Genomic DNA, 26,945 nt, shown 5'->3' on the forward strand with positions numbered 1-26,945 from the left:
TATGAGCAACATTTGGAAACACACAGTGTGAATCGCAGCATTTTTATTGCTTGCCTGGAAAGTCTAAATAAAAAAAGTAAACAAATCATAAAAGGCCATGACCAATCATTTCCATAATGTCATCAAGAAAATTTATTGCTCTGTGGTTGCGCAGCGATAGCCAGGTGTCAAACTGGAGCCGATGATGCTTACACTTGGAACAACAATGTTTATGCAAATAATTGAGGGTTGGATGAAGTTCCGGAAAATATCAATGTTTGTTTTGGTGAGCGATGACAATTATAGTATACAGGTAATCCTCGATTTACGACCCCAATGGAGCCCAAAGTTTCTGTTGCTAAGCGAAACATTTGTTAGGTGAATTTTGCCCCATTTTACGACTTTTCTTGCCGCAGTCATTAAGTGAATCAGTTGCAGTTGTTAAGTTAGTAACACAGTTATTTAATGAATCTGGCTTCCCCGTTGACTTTGCTTGTCAGAAGGTCACACAAAGAGATCATACTAAATATAAGGCAGTTGCCAAATGTCTGAATTTTGGTCACATCTCATGGAGATGCTGCGATGGTTGTAGGCATGAACAACGGTCATAAGTCACTGTTTCCAGTGCTGTTGTCACTAAATGAACTGTTGTACGTTGAGGGCTACCTGTACAGGTATTGATCTAAGAGTACTAGGAGCCTTCATAGGCAGTATATCTAAGATAGGGGTGTCAAACTCAATTTCACTGAGGGGCTGCATCAGGATTGTGTTCGACCTCAGGGAGGCCGGAGTGGGTGTGGCCAGGGTGGGCATTACTCGTGTTGGGGGCACCTGTGTGTGTGTGGGGGGGCAAGTGTTCTGCCAGCGAAAATGGGCTCCCGAGCTCCATTTTCAGCTGTGACGGCCTCCTGCAACTCTCTGGCAGTGAAAACAGAGCTCAGGAGGGCGAACTGTGGCCTTCCTGAGCTCCATTTTCTTGGCAGAGGCACCGCAGGCCGGTCCTTTGCTATTCCTGGGCAGCCCCGCGGGCCAGAACTAAGCATCCCACGGGCTGGATCCGGCCCCTGGGCCTTAAGTTTGTCACCCCTGATCTAGGATGATGATCCTCAAACCTTCGTACTTGGTGGCCTGCCTGGGGAGAAGGAAACTGAGCTGCATGAATGGGCCGGCTAGTGCGCGTGCATGCACTATTCCACTTGTGCAAGTGGAGCTGCGCAGTGGGCCGGCCAGTCTCTTGCATGAGTAGAGCTGCCTGCCTGGCCCATCTTTCACACGGCTCAGGCTCAGTTCCAAATAGTGGGCTGCAGACTGGGGTTGTGTGTGTTGGGAAACCCTGATCTGATTTTGAAATTAGTGTAAACCGAATATCTATTACTGCAGTCTCTGAATTGTTTCTCCCCCACCCCCCCACCCCAAATAATTTTGAACCATCCTGTCTTTCTGGTTATCACAGTCTGAGTAAAAAAAAAAAAACCTAACCCCGGTGGAGCATCTAGAAAATCCTTGAGTTACGACTGGTCACTTAGTGATTGTTCATAGTTACAACCAATCTGAAAAAGGAAACTTAAGACCTGGATTTGAAATTCTGATAGTTAGTGCCCTTTATTATATCTATATATTTTGGCCACACATGGATTTCTGTATATATCTGACATGAATATTTGACGTGTGTTATGCCTCCTGGCCGTACGAAAGAAAGATCTCTTTATTGAGCTTGTATGAAAGAGTCTCTTTGCAGCGAGATAGGTGGCAAACAAATTCAATAAATAAACAAATAAAAAAAATCTCCATAGCCAGGAGGCCCCCATATGTGGCCTTGGGACATACAGTTCTGGAGATGATTCTGCTGAAAAGGGAAATGAAATAGGAAGTTGCTTGAATGAATAAGGAAATTCTTCCTGAAATAGGAAATTAAGTAGTACAATTGTTTTTACTCATCACTTCTGGACTGTTGCCAAGAGAAGGACGTATATTGCTTGAGATCCGAAACTGAGAATTTTCTGTGGGCCAGATTACAAGGGTGCAAAGCTGGCACACCTCCTTAACACAAATATGTCTGTTGCGGCATTACACAGCTATTGTGGTTAATTCCAGTTAATATAATTACTTCCCCTTTGATTGCATTTGAAAGTTCATTTGGGGATGATGTTTGGTGGAGGCCTAAAGCAAGGGCTATTTTATGACTTGTGGATTTTCAACTCCTAAATTTCTGCCTACCCTACCCTACCCTAAAATTTCTATAGTCCTCGACTTACAACCATTCATTTAGTGGCCATTCAAAGTTAACTATGTGAAAAAAAAGACACTTATGACCATTTTTCACACTTACCAACATGGTGTCAACTCATAAAATATTTCTATGGTCTTTTTAGAATTGCCAACCGAAAGGGAGGGGGAAGCAGTGGGCAGCTTGCATTCCATAAATGTTTTCATAGATAGTTTCCAGGTGACCGAAGTTTCTGACGCACAAAATTCTAACTGGAGAGCATGATTGATGACTCTTGGCTAAGGATGTATCCCATCGGAGAATATGAATTACGATACGCCCAGGGAGTGGGGGAAAACCAGGGTCAAGGGTGACAATGAATGATGTGTCTCAGAGTTGGCTACACCCAGGCAGTGCTGGCATGTTTACTCCTAATAAATCTTCTTTCAGTTTTGGAAGTTCGGCTCAAGACTCATGATTTAAAGGGGGTAACTGCGGGAGCCCTGGCACGTGGCATCATCCCCATAGTCACGTGATCAAAATTTTGGCGCTTGGCAACTGGCATGTGTTTATTTCCTGGGGTCATGTGGTCATTATGTGTAATCTTCCCAGCTGGCTTCCAACAAGTAAAGCCAATAGAGGAAGCCAAGTTTGCTTAATGATTCCCTTAATAATATTCACTTAATTCTCATCACTCCTTACCACCCATCCCCTCCCACTTGTGACTGTATAACTGTAACTTTGTCGCTTGTATCCTTACGATTTATATTGACTGTTTCCAAGTATGATTTGATTGCTTATTGTACCCTATGACTATTATGAAGTGTTGTATGATTCTTGACTCTTGATGAATGTATGTTTTATTTTATATACACTGAGAGCATTTGCACCAAGACAAATTCCTTGTGTGTCCAATCACACTTGGCCAATAAAGAATTCAATTCTGTTCTATTTTATCCTATCCTATCCTATCCTATCCTATCCTATCCTATCCTATCCTATCCTATCCTATTCACTCAATAACTGTGTGATTCACTTAACTGTGGCAAAAAGGGTGTGAAATTGGGCACAACTCGCTTAACAATTGCCTCGCTTAACAATTGAGAATTTGGGCTCCGTTGTGGTCGTACGTCAAGGACTACTTCTACTTTGTCAGCTGTCTCTTTTTCTTTTTAAGGAGCGTGGCTTTCCTTATATACAGGTAGGTCTCGACTTATGACCACAGTTGAGCCCAAAACATTTGTTATTAAGTGAGAAATTTGTTAAGTGAGTTTTGCCCCATTTTACGACTTTTCTTATCACATATGTGAAATGAATCCCTGCAGTTGTTAAATTAGTAACACTGTTGTTAAGCGAATCCGGTTTCCCCATGGACTTTAATGGTCGCAAAAATGGGATCATGTGACCCCAGGACTCTGCAACCGTCATAAATGTGAGTCAGTTGTCAAGCATCTGAATATCAATCACATGACCATGGGGATGCGGCAATGATCATGGTGTGGAAAATGGTCTTAAGTCACTTTTTTGTGCCTTTGTAACTTCGAATGGTCCCTAAATGAACTGTTGTAAGTTGAGGTCTACCTGTGTAGAGCAGGTCGTCTGGGTTCATATCCTAGAACAGTGTTTCTCGACCTCAGCAAATTAGAGATGTAAAGACTTATATTATATTGTACTATATTACATTACATTACATTATATTATTTATATCCCATTATTATTATTTTTGTAAATAACTCAAGGCAATGAACACACATACTACTCCTTTCTCCTCCTATTTTTTCCACAACAACAATCCAGTGAGGTGGCTTGGACTGAGAGAGAATAACTGGCCAAAGTCACCTAGCCAGCTTTCATGTCTGAAGGCAGGACTAGAACTCATAATCTCCTGCTGATTGTCTAGAAGTAGTCCAGCCGGCTTTCATGCTTAAGGCAGGACTAGAACTCACAATCCCTGCTGATTGGCTGGAAGTTGCCCAACTGGCCTTCATGCTTAAGGTAGAACTAGAACTCACAATCCCCTGCTGATTGGCTGGAAGTTGCCCAACTGGCCTTCATGCTTAAGGTAGAACTAGAACTCACAATCTCCTGCTGATTGGCTAGAAGTTGCCCAGCCGGCTTTCATGCTTAAGGCAGGACTAGAACTCATAATCTCCTGCTGATTGGCTAGAAGTTGTCCAGCCAGCTTTCATGCCTAAGGCGGGACTAGAACTCACAATCTCCTGCTGATTGGCTAGAAGTTGCCCAGCCGGCCTTCATGCTTAAGGTAGAACTAGAACTCACAATCTCCAGCTGATTGGCTAAAAGTCATCCAGCCAGCTGTCATGCCTAAGGAGAGACTAGAAGTCCCCTTCTCCTGGTGTTTCAACCCATATCACCCAAATTATGCATGTCCTTCATGCAGAAGGTGAACTAGAATTCAGTCTCCCGGTGATGGAACCAAAGTCACTCAGCTGGCTTTGATGCCTGAGGCAAGACTAGAACTCCCCATTACCTGGTTTCTAACTAGGTGCCTTCACCACTAGACCAAACTGGCCCTCTTGTATGAGTGTCTCTATTAGAAACAGCGAAGGACAGGCCCACGGTGCCTCTGCCAGCGAAAACGGAGCTCCGTTTTCCCTGGCGGAGGATTGCAGGAGGCCGTCGCAGCTGAAAACGGAGCCTGGGGGCCCGTTTTCGCTGGCAGGACGCTCGGGCCACCACAGGCGCCCCCAACACGAGTGACGTTGAGCCCCCCCTGGTCCCCCCCCCCCCGAGGTCAAACACAACCCTGATGCGGCCCTCAATGAAACCTAGTTTGACACCCCTTCTCTATGGACTTCTCTCCCTGTTTTCCCTATTGGATTTGCTAGTAAGGGAAGCAACCTGTAGGCACCCTTATCTTTGCTTTCTGACTTCTTTCCCAACGAAAGCAGAGAATTCCTAGCTGGGGCACAAAACCTGAAGGCAATTCCCCAGTTCCTAGCAAGACAGTGAGACCGAGAAGGCTGCCAACGAAAGGCGTCCCGCCGAAGGATAAGAGCCGAAGGATAAGAGCGAAGGATAAGAGCCAGCGTCGGCCTCTCCTCTCCCCCCCCCCTCCCCTTTCCTAATGATCCCAGCTGGACTGGGAAGCTCCAGCTGACATTTCCTGTAAAATTTGCTTGGGGAGGGCCTGGCCTGCTGCCGCCTTTCCTCTCATTTCCCATGAAAGAACAGGAGGGGGGGGAGAAAAAAAAAGCCCTTCCTGGTTCTATTAATAGCAAGAATGAGCTCATTGAGGGAAAGAGGCAGGCTGGGGATGGAGGAACCAGCTGCTTTTTGCTGGCAGCTTGAATGCTTGAAGGTCAGTTACTAGGTTCCCACCAAGTGTGTGATGGGCCTCGGATATTGGACAGCTGCACGGCTATGGGAGAGCTGGGAAGGCTGAGATAGGGGGGGTGCATTGGGGTGTGTGTGTGTGTGCCCGAGGGAAGGTTTTGCTGGCAGAGCTTGGGGGGGCTTGGTGAAAATGCCAAAGCTTGGCACCAGCAGCTTCCCCGGGCCTGGAGGAAGCTTGTAGGCTGCATCCTGCTGGATACATCTTGTGTGTGCCAAAATCCACAACAGTTTTTGTTGTTTTAAAGAGAGGGGAATCCACAGGAGAGAAAAACGGTGACATCATCCCGCAGTAGCCATACAGGCAGCCCTTGACTTACAACATTCGTTCAGTAACCGTTCAAAGTTAACACTGAAAAGAACGTCCGTATTTCACACTTAACGACCGTTGCAGGATCCACAACGTCCAAATTTTGGATGCTTGGCATCTGGTTCCTGTTTGTGACAGACGCAGTGCCTTTTGCGACCTTCTTCTGATGAACAAATCATATCAGCGAGGAAATCATCTTCCCTGAGCCACCTTACTAACTTAACACTGGTTAGGGATTCACTTAACAGCTGGTCATTAAAACGGGGCAGAACTCGCTGAACCACTGTCTCGCTTAGCAACAGAAACTTTGGGCTCCATTGTGGTTGTAAGTTGAGGATTAGCTGTACTGTATAGTTGTGGCGTTTCCTATTTATTTCCCATTCAAAATACGACCGAGGCCTGGCGTTATTTGGCTTCCAAGCTCAGGTAGAAAGGCCAATAGTGCTCTCACTAATCCTCCAAGTTGTAAAGAATTAGAAGAAAAAACCAGGGTGGAGAAAGGGCTATGTGAAAGTGTAAGGGATGTGGAATCAACGTGGTATATTTTGTGACCATAAATTGATGTTTTGAAGTGCTTTAAGCCAGCCTTAATGACTCAATAGTTCCATTCAGAGCTGGGAGTACAGATACGATAAGGATTTCCACACCCATCACTCATAGGTGAGGGAAAGATAAAATTGGATGGTGGCAGTTGTGATCCTAGGACACTTGAACCCAGAACATTTGGAGTATTTTAATGAGAGAAGGTTGCTATGACTAGCAAAGGTCCCGAGAAAACTTATAATAGGCCTTTCCTAAACCCATTGCTGGCTTATAGGCTGAACAGCCTATACAATAAGTAGTCCTTGACTTACAACGATTTAGCAACTGTTTAAAGTTATAGTTACACTGAAAAAAGTCACTTAGGACCATTGTAGCATCTCCACAGTCATGCGACCAGAGTTAGGGTGCTTGGCAACTGCCATGTATTTATGACGGTCTCATTGTCCTGGGGTCATGTGAATGCCATTTGCAACTTCTTTCAGCCAGCTTTTGACAAGCAAAGTAAGTGGGTAAAAACTGGATTTGCGATTCACTTAGCAACCATGGCAAAAAAGGGTATAAAATCATGCACAGCACACTTAAAACCTGCCTTGTTTAGCAATGACAGTTCTGGTTCCAATTGTGGTAAGTGATGACTACCTTGGCCAGTGTTGGCGAACCTTTTCGGCACCGAGTACTGAAACCGGGGGCGCACGGAGGGAGCCCTGGAAACTGGAAGAGCATGCATGCACCGGGAAGCTGAGTTTCCGGTTTCTGGCACGCATGGAGACTAGCTGTCCAGTATGCATGCGTACACCGGAAACCGGAAGCTCGCCTTCCTGGCACACACATGCGCACCAGGGAGCTGCTCCCGCACACGCGAAGACCAGCTGGCCAGTGCGTATGTGTGCACCAGCACCCAGAAGAGCAACGGGCGATGGCTGGCGTGCCCAGAGAGATGGCTCTGCATGCCACTTCTGGCATGCGTGCCATTGATTCGCCATCACGGACCTAGACTTATCACCAGAATTGTGCATTGCACTTAGTCAAATATTAAATAGTGAAACATGGGCCTGTAGCTATTCCCTTTTGGAGGCACTGAGCAAAAACATGCTTGTGCAATTGTAAAATCTTAAAGTGATCAAACTTGGTTGGAATACCATGGAGATTTTGCTGCGCTGGAGAAAATTCACAGTCAGGCAAGGGTATTTGGGACTAACAGCTGATGTTATCTATGCCCTCCTTTCTGTTATGTCTTGCATGGCTGATGAGTCCTCCTCGAACACACACTTCTACTGATTCAACTGCCAAATTGAAGGAATTACGCCTCCTGAGTAGAGCAGAGAAGCCTCAAAGTCGAAACCCCCAAGAATTTCTAATCTTCCCACATCAGGCCTGTTGCTTCCTCTGCCCCAGACTAAACCACAGTCTGTTCATCCAGGACTAAAGTTGTGAAAGACTGTCTTGATCAGGTGTTTGGGGCTCAAGTGAGAAAAGAATGTTCGCATTATCTCGGTTCTGCAAATTTTGTCCTTGGTTACCTCATGTATTGCATTCTCAAAATATTTCAATATTGGTAGATCTCTCCCCAGGCATTTAAATGATAGTAGAAGGAAGACAAGATTAGACATTCCCGTGGAAAGGACAGAAGAGAAGCTTGCCAGTCCAGGTGGATTTGGCTCTCAGCTTCCCCCAGTAAATCCAGGATTGTAGTCCAAATGATATGCAGGGCACCAAGTTTCCGACTTCATACAGGTAGTCTTCGACTTACGATTGAAAAATGTGACTCCTCGATTGGTTACCACAGTTACAACTTTTCCAGCATCTCCATGATCGTGCGATCAAAATCCAGATGCTTGGCAACCGTATTTACGACAGTTGCAGTGACCCCAGGTTATGTCAATGGAGAAGCCAGAATCATTTAGCAACCGGGTTACTAACTTATCAACTGCAGTGATTCACTTAACAGCGGAGGCAAGAAAGGTTGTAAAATGGAGCAAAACTCACTTAACAAATGTCTAACTTAACAACATAACTTGTAGGCTCCACTGTAGTCGTAAGTCGAGGACTACCTATAGTAGGTAGCTTCTGGGTTAGAGAATTATTGGTTTGACTGAGGAAGCTTGAGAAGTCCCTTTAGAGTGGTTATCTTGATGTAAAGAGCCATGGTGGCTTAGTGGTTAAAATGTAGTTATTGCAGGTGGATTTTGCCGACTGCCAGCAGTTTGATCCTGACCGGCTCAAGCCTTCCATCTTTCCGAGGTTGGTAAATTGAGGACCCAGATTGTTGGGGGCAAGAGGCTGACTCTGTAAACCGCTGAGAGAGGGTTATAAAAGCACTGTAAAGCGGTATATAAGTCTTAAGTGCTACTGCTGAAGTGGTTAATATCAGATCTTAACCCACACTGTAATTATTCAGTCATGAAACAGGGCTGGCTTAAGAGCAGTCACTATCCATCAGTCTAGCCCACCTCATAGGGTTATTACAGGTAGTCCTCGACTTACAACACTATGAATGAATGAATGAATGAATGAATGAATGAATGAATGAATGAACAAATGCTTTAATTGGCCAAGTGTGATTAGACACATAAGGAATTTGTCTTGGTGCATGTGCTCTCAGTGTACATAAAAAGAAAAGATATATCCATCAAGAATCATAAGGTACAACACTTAATGATAGTCATAAGGTACATACAAACAAATTTGTTAGCGACTAAAACACTAAACTAAAAAGTTACAATTGCACTGGAGAAAAAAAGACGGCTATTTTTTTTCATACTTAGACCACTGCTGTCACATGATCAAAAAGACACTTGGCAAATGACTCATTTATGACAGTTGCAGTGTCCTTGACACCATCATCTTGACACCCATCAAAGTAAGTGGGGAAGCCGCATTGACTTTACAGCCATGTTATTAACTTAACCTGCAGAGATTCATTTAACAACCTTGGCAAGAAAAGGTAGTAAAACGAGGCAAAAATTCACTTAATGTCTCATGGAACAACAGGAAATTTAGGCTCCATTGAGGTCGTCAGTCAGGGACTCTGACTGTAATTCCAGAGCTGTTGGGTGTAGGAAGACAATGTATCTGCAAAAAATTTCCTTTACTTCTTTGCATAACATGCCTGCATTTCCTTAACAGTTAGATCTTTAAAGAGGGTGGCCAGGAATGACATCATTGTTTACAAACTGTTTAGGCTGCAAATTGTTTTTACATTCTCATGTTTGCAACTCCATTCTGCGTGCTGTGTGCTAATTTTAGTCTATAATGACATTTTTTTTGGCTAATGCCATTATCCGTCTTTCATGCCTTGTTTCTTGCAATTGTGCTGTTAGTCGTATCAGTATAATCCTCGTCTTTGTAAGAAGAAAAGTAATATAGGACTAAAAAAAGTGACTTAGGACTGTTTCCCCCCATACTTACTGTCATGTGACTGTTGCAGTATCCCCCATGGTCACATGACCAAAATTGAGACCCCTGGCAACTGACTCATTTTTATGATGATTGTTGTGTCCTATTGTTTTGACCCACACCCTTTTCCAACAAATCAAACACAATCCAAAAGGAACAGAAACCTTGTAATGCTTTTACAAAATAATTAGCTGTGATAAACACAAGTCTTGCCAAACTGTGCAAGACTTGCCAAAAAATAACAGACAATAAATAATTTGCAAAATAAGAGTCTTCAAATACAAACTCAGGATACTGGAATGTCTACGAGGCTGGAGTTTCCAAAACGTCTTTGCCTTCTGCAAAGTATGTTCGTTTCACAGCTGGCTTTTATCTTCTTGAAGGAGGGGCCATTACCTTGCAGCCTTACTCCCGAGTCACCAGTGCTGTTGCCGCTGCTCTTTCCTGCGAGCAACCCTGCGCGCATGCGCACTTGGCACAGGCTCCTCGGGAACCTCCTCATCACTGCTGCCAGCCCCCACAATCTCTGAAAGCAGCAGTCCATTCCCTAATGGTCCTGACCCCTCATCTGAGTCCTCGCTCTTCTTAGCCATCTGCACCTGCTGCTGGCTAACCACCTATCACCTATGGGTGATAGGTCACTTTTTGAGACCTTCTGATGAGGAGAGTCAGCGGAGGAACCAGTTTCACTTCACCATGTTACTAACTTAACTGTAGTGAGTCACTTAATGACCGTGGCAAGAAAGCTCATAAATGGGGCAAAATTCACTTTCACTTAGCAACAGAAATTTTGGTGGTTGTAAGTCAAGGACTACCTGTAACACTATACGAAATCAGATAATTGACCATTACAAACCTAATCTGTGTTTTGATTTAGCTTTGTGTTGCCTATCCTTTGTGGCATCTCAAGCATACATATTTTGTTCTTCCCTGTGATGCCCCAAAGTAAAAATTACGGAATATTTTCATCTTCTGACATTTAAGCTTCAATTTTCTAGGCATTTGGGGCAGATGCTAAAGCTGGAACTGAAAGTTGCTAGGCCTCAAAGGGAAAGGTTCCCCTTGCACATACATGCTAGTCGCTTCTGGCTCTAGAGGACGGTGCTCATCTCCATTTCAAAGCCGAAGAGCTAGCGCTGTCCGAAGACGTCTCCGTGGTCATGTGGCTGGCATGACTAAAGGCCGAAGGCACATGGAACGCTATTACCTTCCCACCAAAGTGGTACCTATTTTTCTACTTGCATTTTTTACGTGCTTTCGAACTGCTAGGCTGGCAGAAGCTGGGACAAGGAAGGGGAGCTCACTTCGTTACGTGGCGCTAGGGATTCGAACCACTGAACTGCCACTTCCTGATCGAGAAGCTCAGCATCTTGTCTACTGAGCCACCCTTAGACCTCAAAAGTTAGTAGCTTTTGTGGTGGCTCAGTCAATCTCTTTTGAAGATCCACCAACCAGTTGGCATCTTGACTCAGGGAAAAACGTATCTCTACTCCATGTTCTCCTACTGATGTGATTCCTGTTGCAGTGATGAATCAGCCTGTTCCTTGTTTTGTCCTCAGCTTCTCAGAGTCATGTCTGGAAGGGACCCCAGCAGGGACCATTAAACTAATCCTTTATCTTCTTCCATTAAACTAATCCCTTATCTTTGTGGGGAGAAGTCTGAGATAATCATGTCATTCTCTCTGATGCTGGAGTAGATCAGAAGCACCTGTGGTTAGTGATAATATCCTGAATGAAAGAGGCGCAGTGGGGCAGATTGCTTTCCTTGCAAATATCCTTATCTCTCTGTGACTTTCTCAGGCCTGTGAATTACCTTGGGAGCTTGGCTTCCCGCTCCAGGTGTGTTTGGAATTTACCTGACTAATTTGGGCAACTGGAAATGTTACTTGCAGCTGCAATTTGTCCTTGTGCTGACTCTTTATCAGAACCACACTGGGCAGGGAAGACTTGGGGCTTGAATAAGCTGCGTCAGACTTTTGTTTGGACTGCTGAGAAAAGCCGAAAAGAATTTGGGTGCAAAGTTGCACAAAAGTTTGCAATTACAAGGAGTGCACTCGGTTCAGCATTGCTGAAAGTTGCTTGCAAAGGAGGAAGAAGCAGGATCTTATTTTGGCCACAAGCCCTTTCCCAGGATACTTTAAAATAATTGGATTTACCTAGCTAGCTGGGAAGAACCTGAATCACACTTTAGTATAGAGGTAGACCTTGATTTATGACCACAATTGAGCCCCAAATTTCCATTGGTAAGCAAGGCAGTTGTTAAATGAATTTTACCCCATTTCATGACTTTTTTTTGCCACAGGGAGACTGCAGGGACATGAGATGTAGATGATGATGCTTGCTTCCTTCCTTCCTTCCTTCCTTCCTTCCTTCTCTTCCCCCCTCCCTCCCTCCCTCCCTCCCTCCCTCCCTCCCTCCCTCCTTTCCTTGTCAGTTTTTGACTTCTGGCTGGACAACTCTCTGCAATTTTCATGTCAAGATTTCACAAATGGTTTGCCATGGCCTTCTTCCTAGGGTGGAGAGAGAGTGACAGGCCCAAGGTCACCCAGCGGGGCCCATCCTTGAGGCAAAACTAGAACTCACAGTCCCCCAGTTTCTATCTAGCCTGATGCCTTCACCACTACACTAGCCCGAGGAGAAAAGCTACCTTTCCCTGTGCAAGAAATCTGTACGGTTTTGTTAAGGCAAATTCAGTTGCGGTTTAGTGTGTTATTTAGTTAAGAACCCAGGATTATCTCCACAAAGCTTAAGACATTTTAGAAAGTGGTGTTTGCATTATGACAGAGTAAGGAAAGGTCTTAAGACAGATCCAGCCCTTGGATGAGCAAAATTGCCCTGTTCAAACAAAGCAAGACACTGTAGTGAAAGAACTCAGATGACCCCTTCGAAAGCGAAAATCCTAAAAGTGAAAGGGAGCTTGTGGTTCATTGTTTAGTCATAACTCTGTCCAGGATTTCTCATCTCTATTAAATTGAACTTTGGTAATCTTGACTGAGGTTTGCTTGCATGAGCAAGCATTTATTTATTTTTTCTTGTGTCTGCTAACTGACATCTAGGGCTTATTATGTTGAAAGAATAAAAAAATAAACTCGTGTGTGTGTGTGTGTGTGTGTGTATGAATAATGCATATAAAAACCAATACCCAGTTCAGTGGAGGCCCTTAAAATTATGGGACCCTCTGGAAAACAGAAGAAGTAGTATGATCAAAATCAAAGGACCTATTGAAAAGCACAAACAGCCAAGGTAGGAAGTGTTCCAAAACCCAAATTAGAATAATACGGTTGTTTTGATTATTGTAAAGGTCACTGACTTTCAGGATCTTCAGATCTTTTAATCTTTGATAAAGGAAGGTTGGGATCCAGACCGTGGTGTAAAAGCTGTTGAGCCTGATAAGTTTGAAAGTCTATAGAATAGTCTGGATATTTGAACATTGATTTTTTAAACATGTATATTTTATTGGGTTCTACTAATCTAGTTGAAATGTTAATTTATATTGTTAGTCCATGTTACGATATGCTCTACGCCAGGGGTCTCCAACCTTAGCAACTTTAAGACTTGTGGACTTCAACTTCCAGAATTCCTCAGCCAGCTGAGTTGAAGTCCACAAATCTTAAAGTTGCTAAGGTTGGAGACCCCTGCTCTACGCCAGAGTCCCCAACCACCGGTCTGTGGACTGGCACCGGGCCACGGCATGACAGAAACTGTGCTGTGCCATCCACAAGATAGAGACAACATGCAAAATCATGCCTCCCTCCGGTCTGTGGAAAAACCTCTCTCCACAGAGCCGGTCGCCTAGTGCCCAAAAGGTTGGGGGACTCTCCTTTATGATAAATAAATGATAGCTCGAAGTCTTCTTGGGTCAGACTGAATGTGGGAACAAGACTTTTGAGACCAATCTTGGCCTTTTTAAGAAATGAGGACTTCAACTCCCAGAATTCCTCAGCCATCATTCTAGCTACTGATTGGCTGAGGAACCCTGGCTGTAGCCGGCATTGTGCCTACTAACAATGTAGCTGGCTGAGGAATTCTGGGAGTTGATGTCCATAACTCTTACAAGGGCCTAGGTTGAGAAACACAGCTCCAGATATTCAAATTAGATTGAATGTGGTGCTGCAATGGTTTCAGAATTTCATCCAAAACTATTCCCACAATTCATAGGATGAATTAGAAGAGTAATTTTTTTAAAAAAATACAATTGTTAGCTAAGTTGTACTTTTCAGGAAAACATTAGAAATTAAGCAGTTGTGGGATTAAAAAAAAGTTCTGATTACTGTATTAGGTGATGTGTTAGAATTTTTAAACATGAAGTAAAATTGACTCCTAGCAACTGAGAGGAAGAATAAAATCCTACTTAGAACATCTTTTCATTTAGTAAAGCATCCAGCGGATTGGAAGGCTTAAATTGGATCTCTTTTGCCCTTATTCAGGTCGTAAAAAAAGGAACCATCATTGCCCTAAACAATAATAGTTTCCTCCCAAACTTCACACTAGAGGAATAGCATTTTTAACAAGCTAACTCAAAAGATCACCTTTGGCCTGGTTTCCTAATCAGGCAGCCATAGATTAGATCAAACCCACAAAACATATGGCAGTTCCAAAGAAGAGAAAGAGTTAAAACCTTGCACAGCCTTGTTTTATCCAATTTGCATTTATGGATCCCTGGAGATAAAAAGATCCTGGTAGCTCTTAATTTACTTGTTAACAAGGTTTGATTTGCATTGCATACCACCAAAGGATGTTTTTCTTAAGCAGTTTGCAGATTGAAGCTTGTTGGGTTGAAAGGGGTGGAAGAAGAGGCTTGGGAGGGAAAAAAAAAGGGGGGGGGAGAGATACTTGAAAAGGAGCATTCAGCTTATTCTGACTTGAAGGCAGGTGATGCTTCTTTTGAGTTAATCAAGCAAAGGGAGGAGGAAGTGAGGGGCAGCTTGATTGGGACAATTTAGTGCTAAAGCCTTGAGCAGTCAAATGGTTTTTAAAGCCATTTGACTCAGAGTTTGCAAATTGAGTTTGTTCTTATGCAGTAATTCCTTTTCTTCTGTAATGTAATTAAGCAACTACAGTAAATCTCTTAGCTAAGCTTGATTTCCTATGGACTTCCTGGATGCAGACACTTAGTTCTCTTAGGGAAAAACCGCAAAAAAGATTTCTTTTCATCTCTCCAATTTAACCTTTAGTTCTGGGATTCTCTGCTTTCCATAGATCGGAATAGAGCTGGAAGGGACCTTTGAGATCTTCTAGTCCAACCCCCTGCTAGAAACAGGCATCAGGCTAGAAACTGGGGGGGGACGGGACCATGAGTTTGACACCCCTGCACTATACCAAACATGATAATAAAGATAATGAAGTTTCATTGAATTTATTATAGCTATCCAATGCCAGCAGCCTCTGGATGCTCCCTTCAAAGTTTCATTGAATTTATTATAGCTATCCAATGCCAGCAGCCTCTGGATGCTCCCTTCGGTTGAGACACATAATGGAGAACGCTGTGGATGGATAGTGCATCCTTTCGCCATTCCTCATCCTCTCTGTACTTTTGATTCCAGTTTCTTGATGTTCTTCTCCACTGCAGTGTCCAGAAATGGATACTGTTTTTAAGTAGGGCCTCACAAGAGCAAAATGGAACAATTACTTCCCATTTTCTGGACCTTCTGCTTTTGTTCATGCTTTCCAAGATAGCATTTACCTTTTTGGCAGCTACATCACGATCTTGGCTCATATTCCATTTGTAGAAAACCTAATCTCTCTTCTACCTCACCCAGATGTAAAACTGTAAATATGGTTAAGTTTCATCCACTTCGTTTCAGCCCACTGTTCAGGGCTGCCTAGATTATTATTATTATTTTTGATCCTTTATTTCTCTTTTAAAACATCACTCACTTCTGGCTCAGGGTTATCTGTGTTGTTTGATCATCTTTTCAACTCTTCATCTAAGTTAGGAATAACATATATCTTGTGGCAGTCTAGTCCACTCTTTCTCAAACTTTGGAAAACTTTTAAGATGCATGGACTTCCAGACCCAGAATTCCCCAGCCAGTGCTGACTGGGGGGGAATTCTGGGAAATTATAGTCCATGCATTGGTAAATTTGAAAAATACTGGACTAGTTAGTACAGGTAGTCCTTGACTTAAAACCACAGTTATGCTCAAAGTTTCTGTTGCTAAGCAAGACAGTTGTTAATTGAGTTTTTCTCCATTTTACGGTCGATTCATTGTTCTCACTGTCAGGAAATTTCTTAGTTCTAGGTTGTATCTCTCTTTGATAAGTTTCCATCTGTTATTTTCCATTGCATCAGATTCCATTGTATCTGATATTTTGCATTGCTTTTGGCATTGCAATTTGGGGGAACAAAGTGGAACACGTTTCTCTACATTTGCCCTCCTCAAAGCAAGCCAACCATTTTATTTATTTTAATTCAAGCTCAAGTCAGCAAATGCCTCTTGGAAAGTTAGTGAACCATTTAAGGAAAGTTGAGGCACAGGCAGGGTTCAGTAGACCTCTGTACTAACAGCAGATTTTTTTTAAAAAAAATCTTTTTACCTATTTATGTATAAACCCTGCAATCATTTCCCAATTTCTCAAATACCACAAGTGCGTGTAGGCATTGGGATAAAATAGATTATTCCCCCGCCCCCCCTCCTTAAAATGTAGGTATGGTAACTTGGTGTTTTCCAAAGGTTGAGGAATTGAGGAAGCGGATAAAATTTTAGAGTCACGCTGACTGGATGTTTTATACGCAGGAGCTGTATGAGGAAGTTAATTCCATTGAAAAATTATTTTCTGTATCTTTTGAAGAATGAAAAACTTTCCTGAACTGAAATAAATAAATAAAAGGAACAAAGGTGATTTTTGTTTTAGAGAGGAGAAGGGAATTTTAATCACACCCTATTCAAAAAATGTAACCTTGAAAGGATTTGAAGAGAGAATTTAGGTCTCTGCTTTATATTTTGGGACTGGGTTGACAGATAATACAGGATTGGATTGTCTTATCTCTAGTGCTTTGCAAGGTTACAAAAGCCCCCATTCCAGGCCTCACCTGTGGCTGGAAGCTATGTCTTTAGGCTAATGGGCTTCAGAATACAGTCAGGTATCACTACCTCCCCCCTACCCATTTAACCCACAGCTGGGATTCCTATACTGCTCTCCTTACAGCAAGGGTCTTCAAACTTGGCAAGTTTAAGACTTGTGGACTTCAACTCTCAGAATTTCTTAGCTAACATGACTGGAGGAAGAATTCTGGGAGTTGAAGTCTACAAGTCTTAAAGCTGTCAAGTTTAAAGACTCCTGCCTTATAGGGATGCCCAAGAAGTAGTATTCGACAGATGGCCACCATTATGCCCAAAATTTCTATTGTCGGGTGAGACATTTCTTAAGCGAGCTTTGCCCTATTTTACTATTTGTCTTGCCACCGTTGTTAAGTGAATGAACTGCTGCCTGTTAGTAACACAACTGTGAAGACAATGCAGCTTCCCCATTGACTTTGCCTTTCAGATGGTCACAAACTGGGACCACGTGACTCCCAAGAGGGCACTGCAACCATTGTAAACACGAGTCAGTTGCTAAGTCTCTGATTTTTCATCGCGCGACCATGGGGTTGCTGCAAAAGTCATAGCTATGAAAGAAGTTGCCTTTTTCAGTGCTGTTGTAACTTTGAACGGTCATTAAACAAACTTTTATAAGTTGAGGAACATGTGTAGCTCTGTCCTTCCCTCTCCTCTTGGTTGTTTGCTTGACGTAACAATTTCTATTTATTTGTTTCTTTTTCTTCTTCCTCAAGGTCTCCATCTCATCCCTGGCAAATTCCATAGCTGTAGCATTTTCAGCATCTTGTTCGTTTTGTTCAAGGATCTCCAAGGCCACTGTGGGATTTAGCAAGCGGAGCAGAGATTCCAGAGAGTGTCACCTTGCAGACAACATGGAAGAGGACCAGGAAAAGAGTGGAGCGGCACGATTTTTTGCCAGTTCTTCTCCCCCACACCCTCCAAAAACACCCCCTCCTCCTTGGTTTCCTTGATTCTTGACGTTCACGAGAGATGGATTATTTCCCCACTGTGATTGGAATTCGGCATGGAGCTTTTTGATGATGGTCCGGTTTCATTCTGGAAAGCAACCAAGGGCGCCAATAATTCGAATCTGAGATGCCTCCCAGTCTTCCCGCACAACGGTTGAGTGTCTTGCTGAGGTATGTGTGCATGTTGTGTTTCATGAAGTTGGTGGGCTGTTCTTCCTCTTTCCCCTAAACATGTTTTCTTGAAGGATGTACACACGTAATGCTTCTGATGTTCTAACCTGTGCTAAGGGAGAAAGTCATAAGATGGAGAAGGCCTCCTCTGATGTAATTTAGAACCATTTCCTCCTCCATCTCCTCTTCTCCTTCCTCACAATTTCTGACATGGCAGTCTAATCTCTTCTTGAAAGTCTCAAGTGGTGGCGCTCCCACAACTTCCAAAGGCAACTTCTGTTCCATTGGTTGATTGTTCTCACTGTCAGAAAGTTTCTCCTTATTTCCAGGTTAAATCTCTCCTAGTTCAGTTTCCATCCATTATTCCTTGTCTGGCCTTCGGGTGCTTTGGAAAATAGCTTGACCCCCTCCTCCTCTCTGTGGCAGCCCCTCAAATATTCTCTCTTTAACAAGCTTCCACCTGTTGCTTTTTGTCCTGCCTCTCAAAATACTGCAAGATAGTTATCATGTCTCCCCTATTCTTAAGGGTTTCCCTGTAATTCATCCAAGATTTTAAATTCATGGTCACATATACAATTTGAAAAGCAAGAATTTGCTGAATGCCACGTCGTTTCCAGGTTCTGGTGGAAGAAATTCTTCTTGCACCCTTGATAGAAGATAAGCATGGTACAGGTAGTCCTTAACTTGCAACAGTTCGTTTAGTGACCATTCAAAATCAGTGACAAAAAAGCATCGAAAAAAAGTGTTTTATGGTTGTTTTTCGTATTTAAGACATTTGCAACATCCCGACGATCTGGTGATCAAACTTCAGGCGCTTGGCAACTGGCTCATATTTATGACGGTTGCAGTATCCCAGGATTACGTGATCCCCTTTTGTGACCTTCTGATCAGCAAAGTCAATGGAGAAGCCAGATTCATTTTACAACCGTCTGTTGCTATCTTAAAACTGCAGTGATTCACTTAACAACTATGGCAAGAAAGGTGGTAAAATGGGACAAAATTCACTGAACAAATGCCTCACTTAGCAACAGAAATTTTGGGCTGAATTGTGGTCATAACCCAAGGATTCCTTGTACGGGCAGTCCTCGACTTACAACCACAGTTGAGCCCCAAATTTTTCTGTTGTTCAGTGAGACGTTCATTCAGTGAATTTTATCCCCACTTTACAACCTTTCTCGCCCTCGTTGTTAAGTGAATCACTGCAGTTGTTAGGAAGAGGAAATCTGGCTCCCCCCTCCCATTGACTTTGCTTGTCAGAAGGTCGCAAAAGGGGAACAAAGCGATCCTGGGACACTGCAACCGTCATAAATATGAGCCAGCATCCAAATTTTGATCGCATGACCGTGGGCATGCTGGAAAGGTCATAACTTTGAAAAACGGTCATGAATCACTTCAGTGTCATTGTAACCTTGAACGGTCGTTAAATGGAACTGTTGCAAGTCGAGAAATAACCCATAGCAGCTTAGTCATGCCCTTGGTGGAGACTGATTCTGAGGGAGAGGAGGAATAGCTGACAGGGAGTGGAAGTGTGGCTCCGGAGGTTGTGGAGGAGGCTGGGGAAGGACAGAGGCCGGCTGGGCAGTCAGAGGAGGATCCAGGCCCATCCCCTCTCCATCCTAGAGCACGCAGGGAGAAGATAAGGGAGAGACATGGTCTATGGGGGAGGAGAAGGCCTTGATCCTCTTCATGGGCTGCAGTTGTGACAACTGAATAAGAGGACGGACATGCGTAAGGGCGAGTGCTGGAAACAAAGCATGGAAACATCTCTAGTTTATTGTTCCTCTCTGAGTTTGGCGTCCTTCCCAGTGTGTGTTCTAATAGTTGTGGACATCTTCCAGCCCTTACCTTGCCTGGTTTTTGTTGTTTTTTTACTCTTTATTATTTCAACGGCATTTCCTCCTTCTTGTAATGGCTTGTGTGGGAGTTTTTTGCCTCCAGTCAAGGATATTTGGAGCTTGGAAGCAAAGTGAAAGAACAAAAGGTGCTTCACCTATTTTTTTGTGACTGTGTTTATTTTGTATCCCACCCTGGGTCATCACACTGTATAAGTTCTCCTTTAGGGACCTTGAGATCTCCTGTTAAAATGGGCGTGCATGCTTGTAATAACCACTTGTTTCCTTCTGTTGATAGGTGTGCATGATTGCCTGTGCAGCTACGTGCATGGAGTGTGTATTCACTGCTCAAGAGGGTACATTTTGTGTTCGCTATTTCTTGCCGCTCCTGTGCAGGAGGTCTTTATAAGCTGGCAGGGCCTGTCTTGTTGTGAACTATAGGAAAGCCAATCGCTTTCTCAGTTCTCATTATAGTTACCCTTCTCAAAATGCCTGATTGATTATAGTGTTACGATCATCGTAGAAGAAGCCTGGGCATATGTTAGGCTCAATCATTCACACAAATGCATGGATGAGTAAGAGAAAAACCTGGCATCAAACGAGATTGGGAATAACAACAGTCCCTGGCTGTTGGAAAAAGCAGAAATCTTGTTTTTTAACCCTGCAGTGACCAACACAGGAATTGATCACTCGTATTCATTTGGAGCGGAGTAGGAATAGAATGCAGAAACCAGAAATATTTGTGTTGGGTATATTGCCAGGCTATGATCAAGGGACTATATATCTAGTTTTGCATGTATTGACAGCAGCAAGGATTGTATTTGCACAATATTGGAAAAATGAGAACGCTCCATTGGATGGGGATGTAATTTGGAAAATATTAGGCTGTGCACAGATGGATAGATTGACATTAAAAAGAAAGAGACAAAAAAGACACAGACTACTACTTAACCATGGAATAGATTTTATGAGTGGTTAGAGATAAGAGGTAGAAATTAGTTGAAGAAAGATTATTGCTATGTATGAATTAAATATAAAGATGGTTTATAATTATACAAATGCCAATATAACCAACAGATTACAAATAAGCTAATATAAAGAGAAATCTAGTCAAAACTATTCTGTTACACTATTATTATTAGTATAATGTTAATATTCCTGTTCTTTCTTTGCTTTTCTATAAATGATATGCCCTGACAATACACTGTATTCAAAATGTTTATGAAATGTATTTCTGTCTGTCTGTCTGTCTGTCTGTCTGTCTGTCTGTCTGTCAGTCTGTCTGCCTGCCTATCTATCTATCTATCTATCTATCTATCTATCTATCTATCTATCTATCTATCTATCTCTATATCCATATATAATACATATATAGGAATAGAATACAGATCATCCTCAATGTACGACCGCAGTGGAGGCCCCAAAACTTCCATTGCAAAATTTACCACCTTCCTTGCCGCCGCCATTGTTAGGAACACGGTTGTTAAGCAAATCTGCTTTCTCTATTGATGTTGCTCGTCAGGAGGTGCAAAAGGGGATCACGTGACCCCCAGGAGGTGTCAACTGTCATCATTTTGAGCCAGTTGCCAGGCGTCCCAATTTTGATCACACGACAGTGGGGATGCCACGACAGTTGTAAGTGTGAAAATGGCCACGAGTCGCTTTTTTTCTGCGTTGCTGTAACTTCGAACTGTCACTGAATGAATGGTTGTAAGCAGAGGTGGTATTCAGCCAGTTCGGACCAGTTGTGTCCTACCGGTAGCAGAATTTTTGACTAGTTCGCAGAACCGGCAAATACCACCTCTGGTGCTCTCATAGAACCGGTGGGAAAAAATCTGGAATCCCACCACTGGTTGTAAGTTGAGGATTACTTATAGAACAGAACAATAGAATAGACTGAATATAATGGGATAGGATAGGATAGGGCAGGAACCGGGGTGGGCTGCTAGGGGCTTGCAGGGGCTCGGGAGAGCCTCTAGCTAAGACTCTGCGGGGCTTGGAGAGCCCCCAATAACCTCAGAAAGACAAGCAGCAAGGGAAAGCTCTAATAGGCTTAATTGAACTTCTGGGCATTCAGCCAAGAGCATTTCACAGCTCATAAAAGTGTTGCAAGCTAGATAAACAATCTACTCAGCGCTTGAGAGGGAGAGCCATGGAGAAAATCAGATAGCATAGCCACTAGCCTCCGAGGGGATTAATTCCCAAATAATAAAAATCACGTAACTCACCAGAAAACTCCACTAAGACTCCCAAGATCCCTCTCACAGTCACTTGCTATTAAGCCTGGTTTCACCCAGTCTTTTATTTAAGTATTAAATGCAGGAAATAATAAACAACTTTTTGGTATATATCTTTTTTTTAAGGTAATTAGGACAAAGAAACGACATCGAGTTGGCCGCACCCACCCAGCCACGCCCACCCAGCCAGTCATTAGGGCAGAGAGCCCCTTGCTAAAAAATTTGAAGCCCACCCCTGGACAGGACACTGGATGGCTTATTCACTTACTGGTCAACCATTCAATGTGAATCTTCCATATTCTGTTCTCCAAGTTCCAATTGCATGTCCAATGCCCAAATCCTGATAAGCCATGCCTTAATATGAAATTAGCTCAGACCTTTTTAACGGTGTCAGATGTTGTTCACTTATATTTCATGTTTCTAGACTGTCCATCAAAGGAGAAAAAAAATGACCTTCCTCATTTCTGGCATATCTCTTGCTCTGCAGTCTGTTATTCTGTGTTTTAAGTCAGTATTTCCATGTATCATCCCTTCCTTGTTAGAACTCTCTCTCTTTTTTTTTTTTTGGCCTTTTCACATTGTGCGGAAATAAATTCAATGTGAGGAGATCTGCATATGCTTACCTTCTTGCTTAAATCCGAAAGATACTGGATTAAAGAATGCTGATTAAAAAAAGCAGGAATTGAGGAAAATATATCATTTCCTGTGCTGCCAACTCCTTTATTACAAATATTGTAAGGAAATGCCATTTTGATTAGGAAGCTACTGTACAGCTGTTGGCATTTGCCTTATCATTGTAACTTTATCATTTCCTCTGTTGTGGAATTTTCACTTTTAACATGGACCCACAAAGCATGGAATTTGCCCTCTGGGTGAGAAAGCCTCTGAATTCTTAACCGTTGAGGTAATTCTATCTCTGCCAACTCATCCTGAGTTGTCCTTTACTCAGCTATGAAGAGAGCCAGGGCTGATTGCTTAACTCTCTTTTTTGTACAGTTAATCCTCGACTTATGACCACCCAAAATTTATGTTGCTAAGCGACGTAGCTGTTAAGTGAGTTTTGTCCCATTGTATAACCTTTCTTGCCACGGTTGTTAAGTGAATCACTGCAGTTACTAAGTTAAGTTACGGTTGTTAAGTGAATCTGGCTTCCCCATTGATTTTGCTTGCCAGAAGGTCACAAAAGGGGACAATTGCAAACCGTCGTAAATATGAATCCATTGCCAAACGTCTGAATTTTGATCACATTACCATGGGGATGTTGCAACAGTGTGAAAAACATTCACAAGTCACTTTTTTCACTGTTGTTGTAGCTTCGAGCAATCACTATGTGAACTGTTTTTAAGGCAAGAGTGCAAATTAGAGCAGCCAGGTTGATTAGGGGACTGGAGACTAAAACATACGAAGAACGAAGAACAGTTGCAGAAACTGGGCATGACTAGTCTAGTGTAGAGAAGGACCAAGGGAGACATGATAGCAGTCTTCCAATATCTTGGGGGCTGCAGAGACCCTGGGAAAATTCCCAAAAAACTGCAGGAAAATTCCCCACCCCGCTTTCCTACCAAACGTCCGTTCTTTATTTGGGATCGCAGGATACCATTTCCAGCGCTGTTCTCAGGGAGACAGAATGAGAGAGAGAGACTTTTGGCTTCATGCAAGGAAAGCAGCAGAAGCAGCAGAAGTCTTTCTTTCTCTCCCCCAAACTCCGCCAGAAATGAGTCTTTGCCAGTGCAGCCTCTTGGAGCAGGATGCCTTGCTGGGTCCCCAAGATTCATTTCTGGCAGAGTTTAAGGAAGAGAAAGAAAGACTTTTGCTGCTTTCCTTACGTGCAGCCAAAAGCAGAAGAAGAAGGAAGCAGAAAGAAGCAGCCCAGTGGCCAGGTGAGGCGCGTGGGGCAAATTCCCCCCTTTCCCCCTTCTCCTCATTACCTGGTGTAGTTCACAATGCAAGCGACACAAGCCTTGTGTTCTCACGGGCTATGTAGGCGGCACAGCCTTGTGTTCCTGCGCAGCCTGGATTAATTGCTTTGGGGGTGACATTTCTCCGAGGACCACCGATTGGTGACCACTGGACTAGAACAGTGGTCCCCAACCTTTTGTGCCAGGGACCAGTTTCAAGCACAAACACTTTTTCAAGGACCGGGGAATCCGAGTTTGGTTTGCTTGCAGACGTTTCATTACATGACTAGGTAACATCTGATGTTGTTACCTAGTCGGGTAATAAAACGTCTGCCAGCAAACCACCAAGTTCAGGAGCGCCTCGGCCCTGCCTCCTCAGCCCCATCCCTCAGGTGTCTCCCTCCCTCCCTCAGGTGTCTGCCTCTTCCTCTCTCAGTCGCTCTCTCGCTGCTCCACCAGCCCAGGAAGAAACTGCTTCAAAGAAGCTGGGGGGTGGGGGTGGCTTTTCCTGTCGCCGCAGCTCCTCCAGCGCCCGTTCCCCCACCCCGCCCGCCCAGCGCGCTTCCCAATCCACAGTGCTCCATTCTGCCTGCCTGCCTTCTTCGCTTCGGAGCAGCTTCGGCTGATCCCCGATCCCAGCAGCATTCACCGAAGGCGAAGAAAGCCGCCATTTTTTTTAATTTTATTTTCTTTACGGCCCGGTACAGAGTGCTCCACGGACCGGTACCGGTCCGCAGCCCGGTGGTTGAGGACCCCTGGGCTAGAAGACCTCCAAGGGTCCCATCCCTGTTATTCTGAGTTAAAACAGGAAGAGTCCTCTGGGGCTCCTCCCTGAGGTTGAATGGGTTTGTTGGCTTGGGAGGATAATTCCTGGTTAAGATGTTGTTTTTGGCAGGACTTGCTAGCTGGCATGTACATCAGAGTGGACCAGAAAAGAGGCTCCTGCTTCTGAATTTTGGGCCAAGGTTTTGGCATCTTATGCCAGTCAGTGATCTCCAGGAAGAGGGAGGGTCATTTCCAACGAGAGGTTTCTGAAAAAGGACAACCACAAGAATAAAAACTAACCACCACTTGCTTTATCCCTGGAGATGCGGGAGAAGTCAAGTGTTTTGAAAGCAGTGGCTTCGTCCCTTCGTGTTTTAAGGCAGATTATAGTTTGAAAAAAGGTAAAAAGAAAAAAGAAAAACCACATCTCTGTAATGATGGCTTTCTCCATGCAGAAGATCGGTCATCACGGGCAATCTTGTTTTCACTGATGAAAGCTCCTGTTATTATTTCCAGCATTCCATGTGGTTTATTTTTCCCTTTCATTCTGTTTTAGTGGGTGTCGTTGGGCTTTGTTTGGATAGAAGCGGGGGCAGGGGAGAGAAAAGAAATAAAAGAGTACCAGCGTGACTCTGTTTTTGAACAAAAACTATATTACCTGTATTATAATATACACAGCAATTTATATGTGTGTGAACCTTTTGTTTTGTAAGCAGAATAAATTCATACGGCAGGGACATCAAAGACAAAACAAAACACGGAGAAGCAAAAGAAATCTGGGTCAAATGTGATTCTGCCCCGTCAACTTAGACCTCTGCATGGTTCATTGAATTGCAAGGTTGTGACAGGGGAACCCTCCATAATGTGGTTTTGAGTTTGCGGTGCTAAAAGCAGACATGATATTCTTCTAATTAAAATCGAAATTCCGATTTTTTTGGGAATCGCCCCCCCTTTCCCCCCCTTCTTCTCTTCCTTCCCCTCCCCTCAGAGGCCTCGAGTCAGGAGTTGCTACCGCCGGCGCGGCTCTGCGTGGCTCCAGTCCTGCGTTGCCTCAGGAAGGGAAAGGCAAAAGGAAGAGCGCGACGCGGCGCTTGCAACGGCAGCAGCGGCTCCTGGTTTTGCCTTTCCTTCCCGAGGCAACGCGGACTGGAGCCGCTGAGCCACGCCGGCGGTAGCAACTCCAGCCGGATACCAGCCCCAGCCGGATACCTGAGCGGAGCCCGGGCGGGCGGGCAGTGCGAGCGGAGGCCACTGAGCGGCAGGAAAAGGGAGCTGGGCAGCGATTTCTTGGCGCGTGGTGGTCTCTTTTGGCCGGCCCCGATTTTTTTTTTCAGAGGGGAATATCATGCCTGTAAAACATAGTCATCACATGATACGTAGTGTGGATTTCTAGAAGCACCTGGGAAATTCTTGGGAGGTATCAGCCAGGTACTGGGAGAAAAATCCTTTCTATTGTGCAGCACTATATGCACTTAGCTCCCAAACCTGTTTCTGACCTTACCCGAAAGAAGACAATCCCTAGTTTAGGAGGATTCTGTAGAGACACATAAACACCACCACCATCAATGTCATCAAAGGAAGATTAGACTGAAAAAAAAAAAATCAACTTCGCTTTTGTGGCCATATTCTCAGAATAGTACAATAGGACATCGTTCCATTATAAAGATAAATTCATTAGGAAAAAGCAACCCTTCCTTTCATGTCAAAGCACCCCTGCTTTGAACATTGTCCGTACTAAAGCTTTAATCTATCCTCTGCTCTTAGGAACCATAGAGAGCTATAATGGAGGGCCCCCAAGAGTGAGGAAGGGGTCATCTCTCTTATTTCTCTCCTTTTTCTTTCCTTAACATAAAACTTGAAAAAAAAAAAAAAATCACCAGACAGGTAGTTCTCCATTTGTGCCTGAGTTTTGAAGAGCTGTGGTGGCGCAGTGGTTAGAATGGAGGATTGCAGGTTGAGTTTGGTAACTGTCAGCAGTTTGATCCTGATCGGCTCAAGGTTGGCTCAGTCTTCCACCTTTTCGAGGTCGGGAAAATGAGGAGCCAGATTGTTGGGGGCAAGAGGCTGATTCTGCAAACCGCTTAGAGAGGGCTGTAAAAGCACAGTGAAGCGGTATATAAGACTTAAATGCAGAGGTCTCCAAACTTGGCAACTTTAAGACTTGTGGACTTCAACTCCCAGAATACCCAGACAGCATTCTGTCTGGAGAATTCTGGGAGTTGAAGTCCATAAATCTTAAAGTTGCC

The 26,945-nt window shown here is 43.8% G+C and overlaps 1 long non-coding RNA gene across 3 annotated transcripts in view; it reads left to right on the top strand.

Annotated features, from left to right (window-relative positions):
- Nucleotides 1–26,945, top strand: part of LOC113419635 (uncharacterized) — a 178,153-nt gene that overhangs the window by 30,280 nt on the left and 120,928 nt on the right. For 2 of the 3 annotated variants that reach the window (XR_015749051.1, XR_015749050.1), the window contains exon 2: nucleotides 17,563–17,967. This is a non-coding gene — a long non-coding RNA (uncharacterized LOC113419635). Of the gene's footprint in view, nucleotides 1–17,562; nucleotides 17,968–20,097; nucleotides 20,156–26,945 lie in introns of all 3 variants that reach the window. The other variant, XR_015749052.1, reaches the window with a different exon arrangement.

Source organism: Notechis scutatus, chromosome 3 (assembly GCF_049901735.1).
Source record: "Notechis scutatus isolate UNSWTSFEM ecotype Mainland chromosome 3, rNotScu1.2, whole genome shotgun sequence".
In the NCBI taxonomy this organism is placed as follows: Eukaryota; Metazoa; Chordata; class Lepidosauria; order Squamata; family Elapidae; genus Notechis; species Notechis scutatus.